General features: G+C 33.4%; 1 pseudogene; it reads right to left on the bottom strand.

Annotated features, from left to right (window-relative positions):
• Positions 1–12,252: 12,252 nt before the first annotated feature.
• On the bottom strand, positions 12,253–12,347 carry LOC141494643 (U6 spliceosomal RNA; annotated as a pseudogene).
• Between the last annotated feature and the right edge of the window lie 1,504 nt (positions 12,348–13,851).

Below are 13,851 nucleotides of genomic sequence, written 5' to 3'. Positions count from 1 at the left end.
AAGAGTTTAATAAATGTTCCAAGATTAGTAGCCTCCCTTTAAAAACAAATTGTTCTACTTTGATCAGCGTAAGGAATTAGAAAGTTTTTCCTGATTGTCAATTCTAAATTTGCCTTTTTGCATTCAACCATTGCTTGTTTTGTCCTCTATAGAGAAAGAGCAAATCTAGGCCCTCTTCTACATGACAATCCTTCAAAAATACTTGAACATAACTATCATGCCCTGCCTTTTTCCCTCCCAGTTTTCTCTTCTCCAAATATCTCCAGTTCCTCAGAAAAAAAAAAAAAAAAAAACTTCATATTACATGAACTCAAGGCCTTCTTGTATTTTTCTGAACACTCTCTAATATAACAAATCCTTCTTAAGTCATGATGACAATTTAATATAATATTTCAGATGAGGTTTAAAGAACACAAAATCATGGTGGGGAGGGGGTTATTACCTCCATCTACCTAGAAGTTAGTAGTCTTCTCTTAATGCAGGCCAGGATTAAAATCACTTTGAGGGCTTCTATATCATGCCCTGATTCATATTGAATATACAGTGTGATAAAATGTCTATATCTTTTTTCCTAAACAACCACTGTCTAATCATACCTTCCCCATTTTATTTTACAAGTAGTGAGATTGATTATTTATACCCATTGAATCCCAGTGTCTTAGATACAGTTCAGTGCTCAAGTCTTTTGAGAAATTTGGATCCTGATTTTCATCCAACATATTAACTATCACTCCAAATTTTGTTATTTGCAAATTTTCTGAGCATGTCATCTTTATCTTTAGCCAAGATATTAATAAAATAAAGAAATACAGGGACAAATACAAAACCCTGCACTCCTTTACTGAAGTCAACTCCTGCCATGTTGATGATGAACCATTAGCAATTATTCTGAGTTCAACCATCCAACTAGTTGTGAATTTGTCTGATTGTATGATATAATCTAAACTTTCCCTTAGTTTCTACAAGAATAGTATGGTATACTTTTTAAAAACACTTTGCTAAAATCCAGATAAAATATAGGTATACCAATATTCTCAAAAAGAAAAATGAGGTTAGTCAGGCATGACCTGTTCTACTTTTTTTTAACAATTGATTTTTATTTTATTTTTTCTCAATTACTGGTAAACAAAAATTGTAAACATTCATTTTTAAAAGTTTTGAATTCCAAATTCTAACTCTTCCCTCCTTCCTTGGGAAGTCAAGGAATTTGATATAGATTATACTCATGCAGTCATGCAGAACATTTAGTAACCTGTTCTTGTTACAGCTATTGTTTCTTTATAAGCATTGCTATGCTTTCTAAATGTTTACCAATTTTTTTCTTTAATAATCCATTCTAAAAAACTTCCCAATAATGGAAATCAAAATCATTGTGAACTTTGTTGTCAGATTTTTGGAAAATTGACACTCTCTTTTCTCTAATTATGAAACACCTTTTTTAATTTTTCCATGATCTTTCAAATACCACTGACAGTGTCTCAGTCATAATATTCTGCTTGTTATTTTATTAGAGTTTCTAAACTCTCCAAGTTATTATGAATACAATCATTAATGAAGATAATTATCTGATGTGAGACTATTGCTGTGGTCTTTTGCTTTTTTTTCTTGCCAAGTCCAAAGTTTTTGCCTAAACTTTGTCATCTAAACATCTTAGTCATACCCAACGTTACTAATCAATACAAGTGAAATGCTTTCATAATTTAATAGAGTGGATAAAGCCCAGATGCCTAACAGGTAAGGATAAATCATTTTGGCCTGTGAATCACAGTTTTATCAGAGACTCAGTGGGATCATAATGTATTCTTTCAATCTGCTCCAAAGGTAGTAGCAGGAAGCTATTTTATAGATTTCTTGGTAATCTGAGCTGATGTTATACCTGTTACAGGACTTTTCCAATAAAATAGAAACACAGCAGGATAAAAAAGATACAAATAGTGTTTTTATACTAGTCAATAAAAGCATGACTCTATAGTAATGGAAAATTTGTTCATGAATTGTGAAGTATCAGGAGCTCAGTTGGTGTGGTATTAAAATAATTTGTGTCCTGCCACTGGAACATTTTTTAACATGCTGGCACACACTTTTAATTTCCTAGATCCTCTGTATTTTTCTCCTTCCTTTTTAAGGGCAAAGAGGGGGAAAGGGCAACCATCAAATTCAATGAAACTTATTAAGAAAAAAATGTATCTTAGTCAACTATAGATATCTAATCAAAACAGTTATTTGAATGGCTTTTCAAACTACTTTTATAAGCTATTACTTTTATCCAGGAAGAAAATTTTCAGTCTATTATCTAAGAAGAATCAGTTTATATTTAATTCTTGCCATTTGATTAAATTGAAATGAAATATTTTTATGCAAAAACAATTCACTCCAAATGTGAATTCATAACTCTTCAGTGCTTCCAAGTTATGTGTTGACCTACATAAAGTGAAGTACAGAAAAGAGGTGAGGTGAACTCAGAAGAGTCAAGAATATGAAGATTGGTCTCAGAAAAGGCTGTATTTTGATGCAGATCTTACACCTTTGTGGAAAGATTAAAAAATAATAGCAATGATAGCAATATCTTACATTTATATAGCAAGCACTTTAAATGTGATGAAGTTCTTTACATGCATTTTATATTTAATACTGTCACTTATATCATGATTTAAAAGGTGTTTCTGTGCATTACAAAATTGAATACAATAATAAATGTAGAACTCTGAAAACCTTAAAGCATTACTGAAATGTTAGTTGATATTATTATTATTATCATTATTATTATTATCATTATCATTATTTAGGTGGAAGGAGCCTTAGTGATTATCTAGTCTTATGCTTCCCTTCATTTTACAATGGAGTTAAGGCTTTCAGGTAAGATGACAGTCACATAAGTATTGAGATTCCAAATCTAGCACTCTTTCCAGTGATCTATTCTCTCTATGTCTGTGTGTGTGTGTGTGTGTGTGTGTGTGTGTCTGTCTGTCTGTCTGTGTCTCACTCTGTCTCTGTCTATCTCTGTCTCTGTTTATCTCTGTCTCTGTTTGTCTCTCTGTGTCTCTGTGTGTGTTTCTCTCTCCTCTCTCTCTCTTCTCTCTCTCTCTCTCTCTCTCTCTCTCTCTCTCTCTCTCTCTCTCTCTCTCTCTCTCATTCATTTGCTCCTTACAAATCAAATCAGATAAGTACTGCTGGCACATTATTTTGATGCTATCAGCAGAAGGATCAAAAGGTGACCATCTGAACAAGTGACATCATACCAGTCTTCCCTACTTCAGCATAGTAAAATATGGTAAAACCACAATAGTAGTTTCACAATTGATATTCAGATGCTATGGACACTGAATTACTGAAATCTAGCATTCGTATCCTCAGTAATGAAAAGTTAAATTATAATGTCTAGAAATCATAAGAATAGATTTCTTTTCTCATTAAGGACACATTGCTGTCTTAGTGATCTTGAAACTACCTACCACCACAATTAATTATATCTCTTTACCCTTGTACTTGACCTGGGAAGAAAAATACAACCTTTGGGACCCAGAAAGCATATTAATGAAAGTTTGATTCAAAGAGACTACCTCCTAGGTAAATAGCTTCTCTGACAAGCCAGTTCAGTCTTTCTTAACTTTATAAGACTTTTAATAAAGCCATCAGAAAGTTATGTTTGGAATGTGAGTGTTATCTTTTTCCAAGAAGAATCAATAGCACACTGGTAAATTTGAGCCAAGGACAGATAAATTTTTCCTGTGTGTTGCCCTTCTGTTGACTTGCCCAGGCACAAAGTGTAAGTCTCCTCACCAATCATTTTTATATGATGAGGATACTTTGGGTTCCTAGGAGCATAGATCATGAAGATGCCCTCATAAAACTATACTACATTTTGGAGTGTTAATCAATATCACATACCCTCTCAGTGACTGAAACTATTCATTTAAAAACTTCACCTTTTTTCCCCACTATGGTCTTCTTTCTTTTATTTTCCTCTCTTTCATTTGGTCCATTACTTTAGGTATTAAAAAATGTAGTGATTCTGCATTCAAGTACAGCAATGCCAAGGGAATAAAATTACTTCAAAGTCTCTGCTCTACACGCTGATAGTGTTTGCAGTGCTTTTGGCCAGTAGAAATAATGCCATCCTACTTCAGAGTGTTTACACAATTAAAACACTGTTGAATATACAAACAGGAATGGAGTGTAGTCAACATGCCACTGCAAACATATTCAATACCACACATGGATAGAACAGCTCCTTGCTCAAGGGCAGAGTTTTGTTCAGCTCATTAGATGAAGAAACCTCAACATTCGCTAAATAGCTTGACTGATATTTTTCTAAGACTTTCTTTTTAATCAATGTTTTGATAGATCTTGCAAGCTGATAGAGTTCCCATAAATCTAGGTACCTCTACCAGGTTTCTGGGTTCATCTATCTCCATGGATATTTGGATAATTCAATGAATTCATGATTTCATTGTATGTGGGGATATCCTCCTTCTTCAAAGCTTATTACCTATCCATGTCTTTTCATTCTATATGATTCTTATCACCCTGGAAAATTCTTACAAATGAATTATTAAAGTGTTTTAGAATTATCCCCTCAAATACATATCCAGTAGAGCAATTGATAATTATCTTCTCAACTAGGCTCACCATTTTTCCCCTTTTTGTGACCTCTTCTAAGACCATATGATTTCAAGCAAAAAAAAAAACAAAAACCTTTAGCTCACCTAATTCAAATCTATCATTCTTTTTCATGAAAGGTTTCAAATAGAAGTCCAAATTTTCTTTTTGTTTGCTTGTTTTTATGCAAGGCAATGAGGTTAAATGTCTTTCCCAAGGTCACACAGCTAGGTAATGATTGTGTCTTAGTTCAATGTGAATTCAAGTCCTCCTGACTACAGGGCCAGCTCCCCCTGCCAAAGATTCTTAAGTTCAATGAGTTATTCAAGGTCATACAGCTAATAAATAGTTCAGCCACAATTTCCCTCAGGAGCTTTAAGTTTAAATCTAATGTTTTATTTACTTTACTAAATAATTTCAAACAATCAATAAACATTTATTAGCACCTATTAAGGGCCAGTTTATTCTAGTTTCTCTTGTGTATTCTACTATTGGGTGGTCAAAACTACCTTAGAGGTTTTTGTCATTTTATACTTCCTGCTTGCTGTATCAAGTAGAGCCTGATTTATCATTAGCTTTTTTTTCTTTTGTAAGCTGCTTTTAATAGAATAAAAGGCTGTTTTGCTGCCTCAGCAAAAATGAAATTTTAATAGCATGCAACACTAATATTTCAAGAGATTCTTTTAGTTCAAAGAAGAGGAATAGAGAAGCATATTGATGAGAGCTGGTCTAGAGTGAGAAAAACCTAGGTTAAAGTCCCACCTCTTACTGGCTAAATGACTATCATCAAGTCACTTAGTCCTATCTGGATTATCAAAAGGAATATCCTCATAAAAAGCTCCAAACATGAAAGAAATAACATCTATACTTTTTAAATAAAAATCCAAAGCAGTTATTCAATGAGTTTACATTATCTTCAAGAATTACTCAAATCTTTCTTGGAGAAGATCCTTTAAAAAATGAGCAAAATGATAGCATAAGCCTATGTGTTATGGAGGACCCAGCATAGGATCACTGGCTAATGATTGCCCTCATGCTTTAGGCTTGTGTCCAAACATATAGAAATTAGTTTGGAAAAAAAATAGCCACACTTAAATTCAGTTGAACAATTGTTACTTTTTAAAACAGTCAATTAAAAAATATCAGACAGCTCATTTGCTAAAAGTTCATTTTTAACTTAATTCTAACTACTTTATTTTTAGTTTTGGTTTTAAGAACAGTGCATATAGGCAGGCATATTCATTGGATAGATTCAACTGTGAAAAGGGTCTCCAACTCTATTGAAACTCTGATTTCCTTTTCTTAATCCTTAACCTACAGTATTTTTATAGTATCTATGAACCTCTACTGTAACACTATTTTGGGGTCTGTACTATCACACAATGATATCACTGGAAAACTACAATAATATATAGTATTATTATGGCATTTTAAAGTTTGCAAAATACTTTAAAATATTAATTTCTCCTCACAACAATCCTGGGAAGTAGGTATTATTATTATTGTTGTTGTTGTTGTTATTATTATTATTATTATTATTATTATATGAGGAAACTGAGCAGGATCACACAGTTAGTAAGAAATTTAAACTTAGGACTTCTTGATTCTAACCATTACTTTATCTCCCTCAAATTGAGGAAATTGAACTCAAAGGTCTCTTCCAAAAGGAAATTGATAAACTTTCATTTTCAGACAAGGAAACTAGTATCAGAGTGACTTAGTCTTGCCAGTCACATAACTAGTTAATGAACAAGCAAGAACTAAAACCCAGATCTCTTGACTCTTATATCTTATAAAGAATCACACCCTACAAGATTTCATTTATCTGTTTTGAAATACTCAGTGATGCAGGAGCCAATAGCACTAGAAGGAAATGAAAAGTGACTTTGATTCATGGGAAGGGTGAGGATCTGAAGACCTAATCTAATTTGAAACATTTGTTAAATAATTCCCTGCTATAAATGACAATTTCAATCCCGTATAATTCAATAAACATTAAATGAATGTCTACTGTATGCAAAACATAGATATTTAAGTTATAAAAATCAATAATCTAATGATCCTTTTCATGAAGGGTCTTATACACAATGGAAAACCATACAAGAATATAAATACATGTCAAAAATGAATGTTGTTGTTATTCAGTTGTTTTTAGTTTATCCAACTCTCTCTGACCCCAGTTGGTGTTTTCTTGGCAAAGGTACTAGAACGGTTTCCCATTTCCTTCTCTAGTTCATTTTACGGATGAGGAAACTGAGACAAATAGAGGTGACTTGCCCAAGGTCACCCAACAAGGAAGTGTCTGGAGCCAGATTTGAACTTAGGAAGATGAAATTGTCTTTCTTTAGGTCTCTCATACTATCTGCTGTATTAGTTGCACTAAGGAATAATGTAATGAGGACAAAAAAGAGATTCAGACAAAGCAATGAAAGAACACTTGAAGGAAAACTTACCTGGGGGAGAAGGAAGATAATCATGGAAAGCTTCAAAGAAGCAGTGTCACTTCAGCTGGTCCTTGAAAGAAGATAAAAATTTTAATAATAGGAAAACTAGAGGGAGGATATAGCAGGTATGTGGTTGGAAAAGAGCAGATTCTCATCCTTCTGTCTCAAGACAGTTATTTCTGGTAGAATATCTCATTGATAGAGTATGACCTTTAGTATAATGCATATTATATTGGACTAGGATTCAGAAAGATCTGGATGTGGAATTTAGAGTAAGATCTTTAAAATGAGGCAATAAGGTATAACATAGAGGCCATTAAGCTAACCTGTCATAGAGGATAAGGTACTTGAGCCCCATTTCAAACAATTGCTAACTGTATGGTCCTAGATAAGTCATTTAATCTTATTGTGTCTCAGTTTCTTCATGTGTAAAATGAAGGAAATGGACTCAGTGACCCCTTCCAGTTCTAATATCCAGTTCTATACTCCTCCATTTTCAGAGAATGAAAGTCATGCTCAGAATGTCTCAGACTTGAGTGACTGGAGCCAAATTCTTTCTGTCTCTAAGTCCAACCTAGATCCACTATACCTATTATGACACAATTTTAAATTTGTACAATGAAACCTGTAAACAGAAACACTGATTAAGTGCTTAAATCATGTAAGTTAATGCTTCAATTTGTTATTTGAAAAGTGTCATCATGAAGACCCCTTGGTTTGCTCTGAGACTATCAACATCTGTATTTAAACTTTTTTAGACATCTCATTTTAATGTTGAAATTTTTGTGTTAGCTATATCATGATGATAAAAAGTTATTTCTACCCCTGGCTTCATGTTTTAGAGAATCCCCAAACTGACTCTTGACAGAATTTTTGAAGTAGACTGAGGGCAGTCTTAAAATAGAATTAGTTTAAATATTAATCTTCTATTTGCTCACACTTAATGTATTTTACTCATGTTAATCTACACTGAAATATCACTTGGATTTAACATTGAACTTAACAGGAATCTATACACAACCATCAAATATTTAGGGGCTGTTTAGGAAAAGTAATTGGTGAAACTCAAAGCTACTATTTGTTCTGTTTGATTAATGTTTACCAGGTGGAAGTTTTAGAATAAAATAATACATCAGAACTCAACACTCACTAGGGCTCCTTCTCTTTATCAATATATTATCTGTCTCTTATCATTCTTGTAATCATCTTCTAAGATAAAATACAATAATTTTTTTTCTTTGAATTAAATTTTAATTTCTGGTGTTAGTTGAATTCTCTTTGACAAGTATCAGTTCCCCAATCTTCTACTTAACTAAACTATTCTTATATCCACTGCTCACCTCTCATTCATCCCTTCCTTCAAGGGTCCTCATGTATTTTGAGGGAATAATAAAAATAGAAATGGAGAATAAAAATACAAATGGAGTAGAAATCAGTGCACCAGTCTCTGCTTTGCTGCTTACTTAATGAAAGATATTCTAGAAATATCAATTATTTTTAATTTGAGGTCAGACAGGCAGTAATGCTTGTCAATGTTATTAACTAAAATGTGACTTTCCAATTAATAAGAATTTATCAGTTATCATGTTTTCCAAAGGATCTTCTACAAATTCATATAATCTCCGCCTCATTGAAAAGTTTCACTAAAAATTATTTTTATGATTCATGTTGATGACATCTTATTAAGTTCCCCTGAGAATCTAGCTTGATGCATTCTATTCTTTTACAACTCCCAAATTTTCTCATACATACCTTATCTCCTACTTGTATTCAAAATCCAGACCATTCGAGAAGAGTTCATACATCATAGAAGTAGAGTTGATGAGAAGTTCAGAAGAAGTCATCATGTTAAGTCCCCCATCCCCATTTAATAGATAGATGAACAAACTGAGTCCAGAACAATTATCTGTTCATATCAGATCCTATAAAAGAGATAAGACCTGGGACCACTGACAAAGTATTCTTATCATTTTATATACTCTCTCAGCTTTCCACCTCCACCTTCCTCTATTGTTAATCTATTCATCTATCTCTTATTTTTCTGTCTTGGACAAAGAAAATAAGTATACTTTAATAATAAAGTATGAAAAAATTAAGAATAAGTTAAAGTGAATGCTATCCATTGTATATTTAAAAAAGTAAACTCAGGTGAGAAAAAACCAAGAACCAGAAAGAGAAGATTGCCAAGATCATTTGGGAGATCAACAGTGAGAAAGACAGAAGCAATTTTGTCATCATAAACTTGGTACAGCGACAATAATGATGAGAGACTTCAATCATTCAGACAACTGATGGAATTCTTGAACTCTACTGAAAACAGAGCCATGAGCAACTCTTGTCCATCTTTTAGTGACAATTTTATCCAAAAAGAGAAAAGGAAGCAAGAAGGGGGTGCTGCACTCTATGAGAAGGGCAGAGTTGAAGTAACTCAAAGGAAATATGACTTCCATAAGTTTAGATTACCCACCCCAGGTGTTCACATGGACTATGTGGGCCCGACCTGTGGTAAAGCATTTTGAGCTCCTATTGACCAGATCAGCCACAGTTGTATACACTATAATTTGTATCAAATATAGTGATGTCATTTTGGTCTGCTTCAATCATGAAGGACAAGAACCAACCAACCAACAGATGCCATAGCAAGCACAGGTATTGGATTTGAGTGAGGGGGTGTTGTGCTAAGTCACAGCCTAACTTTATCCTCTGGTGCCATCTGAATCCAGTGGCCAGATATGAATCAGGATGACAGGAGATGACCCTGGATATGAGGCAATCAGGATTAAGGGACTTGTCCAAGGTCACGCAGTTAGTTAGTATCAAGTGTCTAAGACTGGATTTGAACTTCCATCCTCCTGACTCCAAGGCCAGTGCTTTATCCTCTGCACCACCTAACTGCCCTGTGGTTTCCAATAGGCTCAAGGTAAAGACAGAGATAAGGATCCCATGAACTAACACTGCAGAAACACCTAAGAAAGAATGGGAAATTCTCAAGAATGAAATGCTTTAGAATTCACAATGAGGTACATCTGGTTCAAGGTCCATATAAGACCCGTGATCTGACACTGCTGTGGCAACTACAAGTGGAACTTCAAATTAAATCAATTTAGAAGATTTTTGGAGGTGAATTAATTAAATGTTTGATCAAATATAGCACGTGAATAATATTATAAAAATCCAAATAACCCCTGGCAGAAAAAAAGTCTCCCCAGATAGAAGGAATTTTATTCTGATAAGAAAGAAAAGCAAGGCTTTGAAGAAGAAACCTAAGTGACAATACAAAGAACTCACTGACTTGCATTTTTTTAAAGATATGGATAAAAGATGGAAGCAAAAGGAATGAATAGAGGAGAAATACAAAAGCAGATAATGTCAAAAGCACTAAATTGAGTTGAGATTAGCAAGATAAGTTGAACACCACAAAATGTTTTTGTTTTGTTTTGCTTTGTTTTTAACTATTTTAAAGGAAGAGGAAAATCAGAAAAGGAATACATGGGACCTCTACTTGGAACAGTTGGGATAGTGCACAGAGAAGACGTTTCTTATTTAACTTTCTGTCTCTAGTAAAAAGAATTGACCTTTGGACTGAGAACACAATTAAAATGACTAATAGAGAGTTGATACCCAAGATCAGTAAGGAGTTAGTGAAAGAATGCTTAGCTAATCTCAATAAATTCAAAATATGAGCCTTGCTACTGAAATAACTAGTAGGTGTGATTGCTGAACCACTTTTAGTGATAATTGAATGATCAAGCAAAGAAGGAAAGATCTGACAGGCCTGGAGAAGCACAAGTGTTCTGATTGCAAAATAAGGAAGGGGTAGACATAAAAATAAATAACAGGTCAGTGAACTTGATTTCAATTCATGAGTAAAATCTAGATTATATTATCAAATATGTAGTTAATGAATATCTAGAAAAAAGGGAATTATCACAAAGAAAACTAATATGATGTCATTAGTATTAGAGTAACTTTAATTTCCCTTTGAGGCAAGTTTACTAAGAAGCTAGATCATTTGAATTCTGTACATAGATTATCTCAAGCTATTCCTGTGGATAATATGGGAAGATGTGGACCATATGATAATATAATTATATAGATTTATAACTGGTTATATGGCAGTTGACAGCACTGTCTGGGAAAAAAAGATATGAGGATTTTAGTGGCTTTGCAAATTTAATATGAGAAAATAGTATGATATAACAGTCAAGAAAGGTAAGGTAATCTAAGGTTTTGGTAAGAGAGGCTTTGCTTTAGTAATAAGGAAGAAATGGTCCCTAAGTATTCTGCCTTGGGAAAAAAATCACACTTGGAACATTGTATTTCATTCGTGGTACTACATCAAGATGGTTTGAATCCTTGACACATGAGCTTGATTGAATGAAGTGAGGATGCTTAACTTGGAAAAGAAAAAGTGATACAGTTTGGGTGGAAAGTGAACAAAGTGGCATTGCCTTTGGACCCTCAAAAGACTGTCATGTAGAAAAAAAATCATACTTGCTCAAGTTGGCCATATGAGCAGAAGTAGAAACAGAATTAATTTTCAAAGGGGAAAATTTAGGTTTGGCAAAATTAAAAACAGTTTTACCCAAAATTGGAATGTGCCATCTCCACTATTAATGGATTCTTCCCCTCTGAAGATCTTTGGACAAAGTCTGAATGAGAAGAGACCCTATTACCCTATTTCATATATGAGTCAGACCTCAGCTGCCTGCTTTTTCTTCCAACTTAGAAATTCTTTGATTCTTAAGGAAAATATTGCTTATTGCTTCCAAAGTTAGTATAGTGAAATAATAGTGCTTATTCTTAACTATGATAGGATTCTTTTCTCCTCTCAAATACTTCTCTCTTTAGTCATTTTCTACTTTCTTCATTGTCTTTTCATGACAAAATGTCCAAAAGGTTCTGTCTGTCCTACAATTTTTTATTTTCTTTAATTTATTTACATATTACTAAAATATTCTTCTTTAAGAGTAAACATAATACTCCCCCACAAAAATATAAAACCTCATGAGAAATAAAGTGAAAGAAAGAGAAAACAATGTGTTTCAGTCTGTGTTTTGATAACATCAGCTCTGTCTCTGGTGGATCGCATTCTTTATCATAAGTCCATCATAGAAGTTTTTTCCATATTTTTCCACAGTTGATGTTACTGATTGTAATTCCCTCCATCCATTGCTCCCCACTAGCATCTTATTATATTTTTTCTAAAAAAAATATGGAATGCTTCACAAATTTGCATGTCATCCTTGTGCAGGGTCCATGCTAATCTTCTAATTTTAGTATATGTGCTGCCAAAGTGAGCACTGCCCTACACTCTTTTCTTCTTCTTCATTCTTTTTCCAGATAATCTTATCCACTCCCACAGCTTCAAATATTATGTCTATACCTCAACTTCTCTGTTAAGTTCCAGTATCACATATCCAACTCCCACTTGGATATTTCCTCCTGAACATTTTCATATGTTTAAAACAATCCTCATCACATTGACTTCTAAATGACTTCCAACCTCCCTCTGTCCCTGACTATTATAATAATATATTGATGTTGATTGTTGCTAATACTACCATGATTCTTCTCAGAGAAATCAATCATAGATCAAGAACTAAAGGTGATCACAGAATCATTTAATCCAGTCCTCTCGTTTTATAGATGAGGAAACTGAAGTTTATTGAGAAGAGATAAATTTTTCAAGATCACAAAGGAAGTGCACATGAGAGATGAGATTTGAACCTGAATTGTATGACTACACAGCAAGTGCTTTTATCCATTGTGCCAGTGACAAGCTTTTCAAATAAATCCCAATGTGTATCTTTGTGATATATGATTTCAGCTGAAATCACTTAGGACGAATAACTTGTTTCTAAGTTCATCTCTTCATTTTTCTGTTAATTAATGTTTCTGGGAATGATCTCTGGTGATCCTTCCCACATTACACCCTCACCCATAGACATTGTGTAGGTAGATAATTCTTAGCTAGTTTCAAATACTCCTTGAAGTCTAGTGCATCAGAAGAAAAACCCATTGTACATAATTTCCTAAATAATGTCCTTTCAAAGTATAAGAAGTAATATTCTATTACCAGAAAAGATAGAAAGCAAATGGTTTGAAGTTTACTTGAAACTTCCTCCATATTTTGCAAATGTGTATGTCTGTTCTGTTAAACTTTCAGTTGATTATAACAGAATTTTCAATTAGTGTAACTACAAGTTCCTGCACATAAAGACTCAGAGAGTATGTTGTAGATCATTCAATGGTTTTATGATGAGCTGTGCTTCATGTAACCCCTCCTCCTTCAAAAACAAAAAGTATCTTAGCCCACACAAGCTGCTAATTGCTTATGGAAGAAGGGATGTATATACAGATCACTTAGTCACATCCATAAACAACTATGTCACATCATAAACAAAAGGGAATTTCAGAACATAGGAATGAGTTAAAAGTACCATTACCTCCGAAAAAAAATCCAATGAAATTTGAAAACTATTTTGAAAGTAAGCAGAGATAATTAAAGAATCAATCATTTCAGCAGTAAGGGAAGATTTATACACAAGAACTTCCTCCTCTTATAGTATTTCATTAATTGTAAGATAGTAGATAAGTCAAAGGTAAACACATGAAGAAATTAAATGATTTGACAAAGTTCTTATACCTGATGTTAGGAACAGGATTTGAACCCAGATCTTCCTGACTCTGAGGTTCATTCTTTACTATGCCGGGGGTGAGGGGAGAGGATCTACATTATATATTTAGAAAAGTATTTAATATAATTCCTTTGAACTCCTATGCATTTTATACACTAAAAAATATT

This window comes from Macrotis lagotis, chromosome 7, assembly GCF_037893015.1.
Source record: "Macrotis lagotis isolate mMagLag1 chromosome 7, bilby.v1.9.chrom.fasta, whole genome shotgun sequence".
Classification (NCBI taxonomy): Eukaryota; Metazoa; Chordata; class Mammalia; order Peramelemorphia; family Peramelidae; genus Macrotis; species Macrotis lagotis.
This window is presented reverse-complemented; position numbering and strand designations above follow the sequence as displayed.